Source organism: Lolium perenne, unplaced genomic scaffold, assembly GCF_019359855.2.
Source record: "Lolium perenne isolate Kyuss_39 unplaced genomic scaffold, Kyuss_2.0 unplaced33, whole genome shotgun sequence".
NCBI classification, from domain to species: Eukaryota; Viridiplantae; Streptophyta; class Magnoliopsida; order Poales; family Poaceae; genus Lolium; species Lolium perenne.
The window spans coordinates 540,870-553,989 of NW_027248991.1; positions in this window are offsets into that span (position 1 = coordinate 540,870).

The window sequence follows — 13,120 nt, forward strand, 5'->3', positions numbered from 1 at the left end:
CTTTCTCCTGGCCCGGTACCGTATTCACCCGGAAACAAAGGAGCTCACCACCACTCCGGATGTGAAGCAGTTTGAGGCTCTTCTGGTAAGGAATGCACCCGCTTAATTAGCTCCTTTATGGTTGCATTCTTATTGATGAATCCAAATTTCTAAATGGTTCATGCATGTTCCTCCCGTAGGCTAAGGAGGTTGCTGCGGAAAGTGAAAAGGAAGCTAGTAGCGGTGCGGGGTCCACGAGCTCCTCGCAGTGTGCCCCTTGGGACAACCCTTTAAATAGGGCGTTGAATGCCCACAAGAAGAGGGATCCATTGAGTAAGCCGACGTCGGCTGGTCGTGTGGTCGGCGAAGGATGCTCTATGAAATGGTCAGAATACTATAAGTCGGGAAAAAAGGAGAAAAAGGCCACCATCGATGAGAAGGAGGTCGCACAGCTCAAGGCACAAGTTGCGCAGATCCCGACATTGGTCCAGGAGCAAGTGCGGCAACAAGTGCAACATATCGTGGAGACCCAACAGAGGACGCTGTTGCTGCCAAAACCCACCGGCGGGCAGCGACGGGCAACACCGTAGAGCCGGGAACAACCTAGGGTTGCGGCTGGCCGAGGTCCCTCCGAGCGACGGCCCGCAAAGCCTTCTGGCACACACGTCCGATGCTGATGCAAGGGCGTGCCACCTGACCTATACCTGGTCAGGAAGGTGATGGAGATGCCTCGCTTAGTTTCCTGCATGGCATACACGTAAACATTAAATACGAGCCTCGATCGGCTCTCAGGTTATCCTGTGAATCGGCTCAAGGAGCCGATCCACCCATGATTCGTACAAGGTGCACGAATATATGGTGGTCCTGCTTGATCAAGATAAAGCTAATGAGATCTACGACGATTTAGGGTTTTCACCGCATAATCGGATCATCCTACTCAGGATTGGGCCTCGCGGCCACGCACGGTGATCGTAAGCCGATCCTAGACAAGGCCTAAAAACCAACACGAGGTTGATCCCCGGAACATCCTGTCTAGGACTAGCAAACGACACCCTACGTGCCGCTGGATCCTCCAACCCTTTGTAAGGCCTAACTATTGCAGATATTAAACTAATCCTCGATGAACAAGGAGCAATCGTAACGGATCGGATCTACTAAATAATGATCAAGCGGGGTGCCGCCCCTACACCTAAGATAGGTGTAAGGGCGGCTAGATACGTCAGGGTTGCACTACGATAGCATGTTACGTGAAGAACTATGCTAACCCTAACACATCTATGATAACTACGTTGCTCGCCATCAACAAGGCTTCAGTACGAGCAACGCATGAACAACGTGGAGCTTGTGCTGCCTAGATCGCAAGATGCGATCTAGGCAGCATGTTGCTTACCGGTAGAAACCCTCGAGACGAAGGAGTTGGCGATGCGCCGAGATTGATTTGGTTGGTTGAACGTTGGTTGTTGTTTATTCCATAAACCCTAGATACATATTTATAGTCCAGGGGACTTTCTAATTTAGGCGTGCACCTAACCGTGCACGGGTAAAACTCTACCTTCTAATCTAAGATGCGATCTATTATAACTAAAGATACACGGGCAATCTAGCCCAAAGTCTTCGTGCAAGGCCGCTTCAGAGATCTTCCACATGTAACCTTCCAAGCCCATCTCCCTTATGGCCCACCTCCTGATTTGGCCAAAATCTGGTGATAACACATGCCCCCCCTGGTTTTGGCAATGATAATTTCAAAACCACTCTGTTTTTCCTTCGAAGGGTCATGTCGTGGCAGAGCAGACCTGGCGCAGTATTCTTCATCATGGTGACCTGTCTTTCCAGCTTCTCTGCAAAATTCGATAGCTTTGGCATCAATTCCTCGGAAACTGCAATGGCATTAAATTTCCACCAGGCTTCTCATTATTTAACTGTGCCGATCGATTAGCTCTCTTCATCCCCTTCCTCTGTTCCAGCCATCGGCACCAAAAAACCCTCTTCCCCTGTAACGATGTCTTCCTCTTCCTCTGTCTCCTCCGGCCTCTCCTTCCAGTCCTTCTCTTCGAGCGAGCCGGAGTGGAACTCCGATCACGCGCCAGAGGGCGACCTGCCTCTAACCGATGGGGAGGAGGACCTCAAGTTCCTCATCAATGGGGAGCTGATAAGCGAAAGTGAAGACGACCTCCATCCTTGGGCGAAACCCACCTCCCCCGACGGGAAGGGGGAAGAAGTAGAGGAAGAGGAAGAAGAAGAGGAGGGCGGCCCCTCTCCCCCCGCTAAGCTTCTGCCGGCCAAGCGATTCCGCGCTTGGGCGGACAGCGAAGACGATGATGATGACGAGGAGGAAGAGGAGGAGGATGAATCCTCCTCCTCCATCGGGTATCCGCCGACCAAGCGCTTCCGCTCCTGGGCGGACAGCGAGGATGATGATGATGACGAGGAAGACGAAGCTCCGGCCAAGGGCTGGGGTAGCAGCGACGAGGAGCTTCCTGGGAGCAGCGCCGACGACCTCGACGACGGCGACGATGAGGGCAGCGACGACTAGTAGAGTAGGACTAGTAGTAGCAGTGCACTAGGCACCAGATCCCTCTTTTGAGAGCCATCGGCTCTTTCTTGTAAAGCCGCTCCTTTGAATTAATGAAATTGTTCTTTCAATTAATCCAATTTCACTCCTTCCGCTAGTCATACCAAGACCGATAGCAACGTATCGGATTCCTTTTCGTTTGGACGCCCGTGAAGCCGGACTCAAATGTCGATTAGACCGCCAGTCAAGCACTTCTCAAATTCAGGCTGTGATTTGATATCTGACCATGATTTCTCGCAACCCCTTAGCCGATGACTACTCATCGGCTATTTTGAGAATCGAGTCCCTTTCCTTTTCTTGCAGCGACAGGACGGTCCAAAACCTGTAAAGCCGACGGCCTCCTTTTCCGGTTCCTCTCCGTAGCTTTAACAGTTCTCTTTTTGCAACACCTGAACTGCTTTCAGAGAAGATCACGATGCAGGGTCAGTCGATGCGACTCCAATCGGCTCCCAAAACAGAACATCTACCAAGTTAGCTGCCCCCCGAGCCTTAATCAAGGCGAGAATCCCGGCGAGGACGCACAGGTCGTTGATCAGCTTTCTCCTACTGAATGTCGATGTTGATGTGAACTTTGAGCACATAGCCAGTAGGTCTTGGTCTTGTGTAACTGTACTAGAGTCGATGGCTGCGCATCGGCTACGCTTCTTGTGCAATTTTTTTTGTTATTGGCCGATTTTTCCTAATCGGCCCCCAATGTTTCACTGCACGCATGTTTACACATGTTTATCTACACATGTTCATCTGACTATATGCCCCCCGAGCCGAATCTGCTAGATGACTGCAGATATCGGCTTTTGTGGTTAGCCAGGGCACTGCACTTGCACGTCGGCTCCGCGAGGATTCGTGCTGATTTTCATCCGCCAACGTGGCCGCTGCCCAGTAGCTCGATGCTGAACACAAGCAGAACATGTGGTGAAGATAATTTTAGCCGATTGCTGGAATCGGCCTCCATATCGATTGAAGCGCTGACTGAAGGTTCTGTAATGCTCCTTCATAATTTTTGGGGCCGATCACAAGGACCAGCCTCGCTACGTTTGCTCATCGCTTTGCTTCAGCTACTTGGTCAGGCTGGTGGATAAAACCAGCCCAACCTCTGACTTGATGCGCTTGCTGTCGTCCACCTTGAGTGCATCGTAGAATCGTGGAGCACTAAACCCCGTCGGAAGGACGAGCACCATGTTTGTGCCAGCCGATGTTTCATCATCGGCTTTCCTTTGCTTGGGACGCCACTCCATTTTCCGTGGACGACCCTCTTCATTCAGGGTTCGCTGAATTTTCACAGCCAGATCAGGTCGTGCCCTCCTTAGCGTATGCAAGTATAACCTTTCGGCTTCCTCCAGGCCGCGCAATCGCTGAACCCTGCGCTTTTGGGAACGGCTGAGTCCATCAGGGCACCACCTTGGACGGTGGTACCTGTCTTCCTCTTCTTCTTGTCCCTCGTCTTCTGAATCCTCGAGATCTGCCCACCGAGGGGACTCAGCACGTTTGCTTTGTGGCGGGAGAGGCCCTAAGCGCCTGAACACAGACACGTTGGCTGCCTCCTTCTTCTTCTGGTTGCATTCTGGGCAATTGCCGATTGTGGGCAATCGGCTCATTCCTGAATCCCAGCAGTGCCTGAAGAAGGGGCAGTCCCAGTGCCTGTCGTTGTCGTCTTGCTCCCTTGATTCTTCTTTGGCACGGCGCTCGTGCTCCTCCTCATCGTGATTGTGCCGACGATGTCTTCTGGCTCCTCTAGCCAGACGATCTCTTTCATCATCATCGCTGGATCGTCGGCGTTGGTCATACTGACTCACATACTTGTTGAGGAGGTGATCAGAGAGGGGTCGCTGATATCTTATGTTCTTCACTTCTCCCTCTGTGACGTAGCGCTTGCCATCATGACGGAGCCGATCGCGTGGAGCGGCCTCCTCTGTATCCTTGCTACGAGAGCAGCTGCCCTCGTCTCCATCTTTGCCAGAGTGGTGCCCAAGTCCTACCATGTTGATGCTGAACGAGGACCCTGGCTGGCAACCCTCAGGGTAAGTACATGCTACCATGTTAACGGCGGGGAAGGGTTGGGTGTCGACCTTCATGGCGTACTGGTTGAAAATCAGACGCCCTTTTTCTATCGCCGCTTGGATGTGCTGACGCCACACCCTGCAGTCGTTGGTGGCATGGGAGAGCGAGTTATGCCATTTGCAGTATGGCTTTCCGTTCAGCTCTTGCACCGTGGGGAATTTGAGACCTTCAGGAATCGTCAACTGCTTCTCCTTGAGCAGGAGGTCGAAGATTTGCTCAGTTTTGGTCACGTCAAAATCAAACCCCCTGGGCGGGCCTGGTGGCTTTACCCATTTGCAGGACACGGGGGTTCCCCCCCGAGTCCATTCAGCCGCTGCTACCTCTTGATCTCCCGCAGAAACTTTGTCTTCCTCCGCCTCGACCAGGACTACTGCACGCTTGAATTTGTCCTGGTACAGGTCCGGGTGGCGCTGTTCATATGCCGACAGTTTCTGAACCATGTGCGCCAGTGAGGGATAGTCTGCTTGGGAGGCCATGTCCTTGAGCGGTGTTGCAAGGCCCGCTACTGCCAACTCGACTGCTTCCTTTTCAGTTATACGAACCGAATAACATCGGTTCCTAAGATTCCTGAAGCGCTGGATATGTATTTTGTCACAGTTTCTCCACGCTTCTGACGTAGTTGTGCTAGATCGGCAATGCCGGACTCGGAAGCCTCTGAATGGTACTGCATATGGAACTGCTCTTCCAACTGCTTCCAAGTCCGGATGGAGTCTGGTGGCAACGAGGTGTACCATCCGAAAGCCGATCCCGTGAGGGACTGTGAGAAGAGCCTCACGCGTAGTTGATCCGACACTGAGGCCGGTCCTAGTTGTGCCAAATATCGGCCCACGTGCTCGATGGAGCTGGAACCATCTGATCCACTGAATTTGGAGAAGTCAGGGAGCCGATATTTAGGTGGTAGCGGGATCATCTCGTAGTCGTCGGGGTACGGCTTGGAATAGCCGATTGCCCTCCGTTTCGGCACCATGCCGAACTGGTCTCTCAGTATGTTGCTGATCTGATCCGCTGTGCTGGCTGCAGGAGTTGAACTCTGAAGATTCGCCGGGGTGGCGTACTTAGCCAGCCATGTTTGCTTTTCCAGCTCTGAGCCAACTGCAGGAGCTGAGCTCTGGAGGTTCGTCGGGGTGGCGTACTTAGTTAGCCACGTCTGCTTCTCAAGATCTGTTGCTGACGTCCCTCCTGCTTTCCCAGAAGTCCCTGATGTTGTGGCCTGGTTTGTGAGCGCCCAGTTACCGCAATCTGGCACATACGTGCACGTGTACCCGTGAGGGATCTCCTTAGGCGCCTCAGGCAAGAACTGGTAGTCACTAGGGTCACCACCGATCTTGTAGACGACGAATGCCGGTGAAGCCGGCACCTCTGGTGCTGCCAACGCAAATGGCATCGGTGGACGGGACTGGAGTGGCAACTCTCCTTGATGCGTCCCGAGAGCTGGTCCTGACGGCGAGTACTGGTGCCTCATGATCTCCTGGATCACGCGAAGAGCGACACGCTCCAACGTGTTTACCAGGTTCTCAGAGTGGCGGTGTAGCGAGTGAGCCACCAAGTAGTTGATCTCCTGCCGCAGGGACCTGGTGCGTTCTTCCGACGGGGCAGAGAGGTCTATCCCATCTAGTGCACCATTAGGCGAGAACCCCTTCCACCTGATGCCATGTGAACGGGTTCTGTGGAAAGAGCCGATGAGGTCGGCTTCGAGGATGACTTTGATCTCGTCATACTTCTTCTTGAGGTCGTCGGTCAGATCCTCGTACGTGACTGGAGTGCCGTCCGCCATCTCAGATGTAGATGGCGATGTGGTCGATGACGAAGCTTGTCCCACCGGGCGTGCCAGAATGTGTTGCTGCCAAAACCCACCGGCGGGCAGTGACGGGCAACACCGTAGAGCCGGGAACAACCTAGGGCTGCGGCTGGCCGAGGTCCCTCCGAGCGACGGCCCGCAAAGCCTTCTGGTACACACGTCCGATGCTGATGCAAGGGCGTGCCACCTGACCTATACCTGGTCAGGAAGGTGATGGAGATGCCTCGCTTAGTTTCCTGCATGGCATACACGTAAACATTAAATACGAGCCTCGATCGGCTCTCAGGTTATCCTGTGAATCGGCTCAAGGAGCCGATCCACCCATGATTCGTACAAGGTGCACGAATATATGGTGGTCCTGCTTGATCAAGATAAAGCTAATGAGATCTACGACGATTTAGGGTTTTCACCGCATAATCGGATCATCCTACTCAGGATTGGGCCTCGCGGCCACGCACGGTGATCGTAAGCCGATCCTAGACAAGGCCTAAAAACCAACACGAGGTTGATCCCCGGAACATCCTGTCTAGGACTAGCAAACGACACCCTACGTGCCGCTGGATCCTCCAACCCTTTGTAAGGCCTAACTATTGCAGATATTAAACTAATCCTCGATGAACAAGGAGCAATCGTAACGGATCGGATCTACTAAATAATGATCAAGCGGGGTGCCGCCCCTACACCTAAGATAGGTGTAAGGGCGGCTAGATACGTCAGGGTTGCACTACGATAGCATGTTACGCGAAGAACTATGCTAACCCTAACACATCTATGATAACTACGTTGCTCGCCATCAACAAGGCTTCAGTACGAGCAATGCATGAACAACGTGGAGCTTGTGCTGCCTAGATCGCAAGATGCAGCATGTTGCTTACCGGTAGAAACCCTCAAGACGAAGGAGTTGGCGATGCGCCGAGATTGATTTGGTTGGTTGAACGTTGGTTGTTGTTTATTCCATAAACCCTAGATACATATTTATAGTCCAGGGGACTTTCTAATTTAGGCGTGCACCTAACCGTGCACGGGTAAAACTCTACCTTCTAATCTAAGATGCGATCTATTATAACTAAAGATACACGGGCAATCTAGCCCAAAGTCTTCGTGCAAGGCCGCTTCAGAGATCTTCCACATGTAACCTTCCAAGCCCATCTCCCTTACGGCCCACCTCCTGATTTGGCCAAAATCTGGTGATAACAGACGCAACGACAGCAAGTGGAGGACCAAGTGGGCACGACGCTTAGCTCCATCATCCCTACCTTGGTTGCCGGTCTGGACGCGTGGTATAGGGGAGGAAAAAAGGGGCCTCCCCCGGTTCCCAGTTTCACGGGCAGCAACTCCCACAACGTGGAGCCATCGGTGAGTCCGCAGGCGGCAACAATGGTGTCTCCGGCGGCGCCAACATTGGTGGCTCCCGCAGCGCCAACCTTGGTGGCTCCGGCGGCGCCAACCTTGGTGGCTCCCGCGGCGCCAACCTTGGTGTCTCCCGCGGCGCCATTACTTCAGCTCAATGCACCCGTCGCTGCGGATAATACGCTGCCCGACACCGCGCCAACAAGCGGCCACTCCATCAGTGGCACGCCCGCCGCCGGCGGTGCCTCGACCTTAGCCGAGCTGGACGCCATCACGGTAACCAACCCTCGTCTCCGATGACTTCCATATCCTTGCCTTTGACTACGCTAGCCATCCCTAACGCCCTACATGTTTTCCGCAGGGTGCCGCCGCCGACGTCCCATGCACTCTCCTGCATTTTGTGAATGGCGAGTTGATCGATGTTGCCAAGGCCAAAATCGTTCAACCGAGCAACCGCCAGTTACACGGTGTACCCATGGCACCCGACGTGTATAGGATTCAACTGGTTCGGGTGCTTAGTGGCTACGACGACGTGGTACCTCCCTTTCAACCCCATGGCGCCAACGAAGATGAGGTCCTTACCCTCCACCAATGTTTCAATTGGTCCATGGTTTGGCCAAAGAGCCAGATTCGTTTGGGGGCGAGCGACACCACCCCACGGACAGCACCCCAAGCCGTGCCGGCGCCAAGCCATGGCAAGACCACCCCAACGGTGCCGCCATCAGCTGACGAGGACATGCATATGGCACATGATCCGAACGATGGTCCGGACGAGGACAGTACGTTCGCCAACCTGGACTGCAACTTCGATTTTGGGGTGATGGACTACGATCTCAGTAGCCAACCCTCTCAAGCTGCCGCCGAGGGGAAAACCTATTGCAACAAGCGGCGCCTATTCTGTTCTCAGGAGACGCCTCCAGCTGCCGAATTCACCGAGACTAAGCCGATAGCCGAGGTGAGAAGTGTTATCAGTCCTAACACACTGAAGAAGGCTTGCGAAGAGGAGAATGCAGTCCCAGTAAATATAAAGCCGAAGGGAGGGAAAAGAAAGAAGGAGGACGACAAGTCTGCCAGCCAGCCGGCACCTATCCATGCTCAGGACGGGCCACCAGTGCCCAAGAATATCGAGGCGAGGGTGCATGTGTCGGGTGAGCGGATGCTAATTCAAAGATTGTACGATGCTGCACCCGGTCCTATGCGATCTCTGGTTGACGGTATTCAGTTTATGGAGGAGCGGCGTCTCAGGGAGAAAGATCATGGATACCCAGTGTATATTGCCAAGGTGCCCTCGGGCCATGGCTTTGTCGATAGTGGCTTCGCGGAGAAGATCTTCCTGCGGTATTATGGCATCTTCGCCATGCTGAACAGTTATCCGCTGCACTACACCTTCATTCGCCTATACTCGCTCAGCAAGGCGATGCGGATCATTAGACACAACATCCCGGACATCGCGATAGCCGACCCCTTCTACATGCGTGCCGTCCACTTGGCCACCGCCGGAGACCGGGCAGTCGCGAGTGGATACCTCAAAGACTTCTTTCTAGCGAACCAGAAGAAGTGTAACATCCTCCTGCCTGTATTTCCCGAGTAAGTCACCCCCTCACCGTACCGGTCTTAACTCGTGATTTTTTTAGATTTCAATCGTCATGTTCTTAAACATTATGTGTTCTACGCAGAGACAAAACCTGCACACTCATCTCCATAACCCCGAAACATTCCGTGGCCACATACCTCGATGCGGACGGTAAGTCAACCACGGACTACACGAATGTCAAGGGCGTACTTGATGATGCTCTCAATGCCTACGTCAAAGCGAAAGGCAACATGCAGAGGCCAAATGTTAGGTACGGGAAGCATGTGTTCAAGCACCAAACAAAGTTTTCCTGCGTCAAGAAGCCGCCTTCTAGTAACAAGGATGCCTACTACGCCCTCTATCATATGGATAAGTTCATACGGGACCACCAGCAGCTTACGCTACCTGAGCATCTCAGAGACTGGGCCAACAAATTGTCGCGGGTCCCTGACGACGGCATCAAGCAAGACTTCTTCCGCATCCAAGTAGAGTTTTGTGAAATCATCCATCAAGATGTCGTTAGAAGCGCGGGGGAGTTCTACGGCGGCTATCAGCCGTCAAACAGTGACATAGACACAATGCTCCAAATGCAGGGTGACGACTACCGCTCATGGATGTGCTTGAAGAAAGGCGGCGGTTTTATCCACGCTCCGAGAAAGTCTTGATGTGCGAGCCTAGTTATGTAGTTGTGAACTAAAGACGAGCTTGTGTTGTAATAAACTTTATCCAGCACTTTACTTGCATGTCTGTTTAATTACTAGTTCGGCTATGTTTGTGAACTTATATATATGACTCTGTCGTTTTCCGCACTTGATTTGGTCCTTAATTTTGTTTGCATATGCCGATGGTTAGAATGGTTGGTCACTTGTACACTCCGTGGTGACGTAAGTGAGCCTGGTGTGATGGCACAAATATCCATGTCTTGTGCATCCTACCTGGCCTCACTTACGCCATCACGGAATGTTAATATTTGTTTTGACCGACAAAGTATGAGGCCCTTGTCATTCTTCCATTTGCTTTCGTATTTCAAAATGCCGATGATTAGAATGTTTGGTCACCTATACACTTGGGGGAGGGGTCAGTGAACCTGGTGCAATGACACAAGTATCAATCTCTTGTGCATCCTACTTGGTTTCACTGACCCCTTCCCTAAATGTTAATATTTGTTCCGACCAACAATGTATGAGGCATGCCTTTTAGTTCATACTAGCTACTTGTTTCTTATTTGAGTTGGCACTTCTTAATTGCATTGGCCGATGATTAGAATGGTTGGTCACTTGTACACTCCGTGGTGACGTAAGTGAGCCTGGTGTGATGGCACAAATATCCATGTCTTGTGCATCCTACCTGGCCTCACTTACGCCATCACGGAATGTTAATATTTGTTTTGACCGACAAAGTATGAGGCCCTTGTCATTCTTCCATTTGCTTTCGTATTTCAAAATGCCGATGATTAGAATGTTTGGTCCCCTATACACTTGGGGGAGGGGTCAGTGAACCTGGTGCAATGACACAAGTATCAATCTCTTGTGCATCCTACTTGGTTTCACTGACCCCTTCCCTAAATGTTAATATTTGTTCCGACCAACAATGTATGAGGCATGCCTTTTAGTTCATACTACTTGGATCGTTTTTGAGTTTGCTCTTATTCGTTGCAAACATCTATGAGCGTGCACTAATGTTTCTTTGGCTTGTTCATATATGTGCAGATATGACGTGGTATGTCGTGTACAAGGGCAAGGTTCCCGGAGTCTACAATGACTGGGAGGAGTGTCGGAAACAGTGTAACATCACAAGTTTTAATAAAAGGAACAAGAGAGAGAGGATTCAAGAATCCAAAATTTAGAACCAACAAAAACTTTTTCTCATCATATAGGACTATGCATATAGCTCACCTTATTAATTATTTTAGTGTGCTTTTGCCATGATGCTTGCTTATGTGTTTACTCTTAATCCAAAACCATAACCATGATCACTTGATCATCCAAAGACAAAGAAAAAGAAAATGGAAAAAAAAATATAAAAATTAACTCAACCCACACATACGGCCTATGCCATTTTTGCAAATCTTTAATCTAGACCAAATTGGTTTGCACCATTAGTTGTAAATGGATACTAAACACCTTTTAACACTTTTGGAATCAATCAAACTCAATTCAAAACAAATTTGAATCAAAATTGAGCTCACATATGATTATGGTCATATGTGCCACTTTTAACCTGATGCCCACTTTGAGCCTCTGGTTTTTAACTTTTCACTTCTACACTTTGTCAACTCTTTGCACCTCATCCAAGACAACATCAAGGCCTTCAACTTTGCCCAAAACCACCGCCCCAAATTCCTTATCAATTTCAAATGAGAATCAAGCAAAGTTGGAACAAACTCACATATGCAAGATCTTATGCAATTTGAGATTTTGCAAACCAACTCCAAATTTAACCAAACCACCACCATTCTACTCCTTTTATTATATGTTTGCAACACACCAAAAAGATTTTCAAAATTCAAAAATTATTTTCTTGCGGCCATTTGCTCAAACACCTTGCAGGCATGGAATCAAATTGAGCCCATGCTGGTTTTGGAGAGGACCAAGTCCAAGCTCTGGCCCTCCTCAGATGCCCTGGCACCCCCTCTCACCCCTCAGCACCAGTAGCACCACTTGCACTAAACCTTGTGTGATCAAATCATCAAGACCATGCCATGCCGTGGCATGGCATGCCACCACCATGCCACTCTCACCTCTGGCCATCTCTGGACCGAACCACCATGTCAGCTCGCTTCCTCTCACCTCCCTGGACACGCTCATGCACCCCTTGACCAAGACTGAGCCCGCACGCGTCAGCACACGCGCGCCCAGTGACGCCCAGGACATGCCCATGCCGCGCCAGAGCGCGCATGACGTCCGCGTTGGACGCACCAGAGCGTCGGCTGCCTGGAGCCCCTGCGCCACCTCGACCCCTCCTCTCAGCGCCAGTCAACGCGCGACGAGTCACTGGACCGCCTGGACACCCCCACTGGCCCGCGGGAACGCCGCAGGCAACGACCACGACTCCGATCACCGCCGCAGTACTGCCCCTTCCCATCAAACTCGCCATCGCCACAGAGCCCCTACCGCGCCACGATCACGCGCGTCAGCTTCGCCAGGACACCAGCCACCGTACGTGCCCACGCCTTGCCCCTTCGCGACCTTGGAACGCCGGTGACGACGATGACCCTAGCTCCGCCCCACAGCCACCTCCCGCTCCTATAAAAGGAGGACTCCTCCTCTCAATCCGAGCACACCATTCACTTCTCCTACTCACCACAGCTCTCCTCGCCACCTCAATTTAGTTGATTAGCCACTCCCCTGGTCGAATTGCAAGCTCGCCGCCGCCGCCAGTACACGGAGCAAGCCGGCGAAGGAGACCACCTCAGGCGAAGCCACTGCTTCCAGACGCCTCCTCGTCGACGACACGGTCCCTGCGCACATCGCCGACAACCGCCGGAGCTCCGACGAACTCGCCGACCCCCTACCGCCGTCGCCAGTGAGTCCCCTTCTCGCCGTCGACGACGACGCTCCTCGACCGTGCGATCTCCCTCTAATCGCACGGCTCCCTTTCAACGTACCGCTTCGCGCGTGGAAACCCACTGACAGGTGGTTCCCACCTTGTCAGCTGGCCCGCTGCGAAGCTGGGCCGGCCCATCTCCTTCTCTCTCTGCCTGGCCCGTTAAAACTCCCGCCAGCCCACGTTTTGAATTTAAATAGGAAAAATGAGAAAAATACCCAGTCAGATGTAAACTTGGAAATTT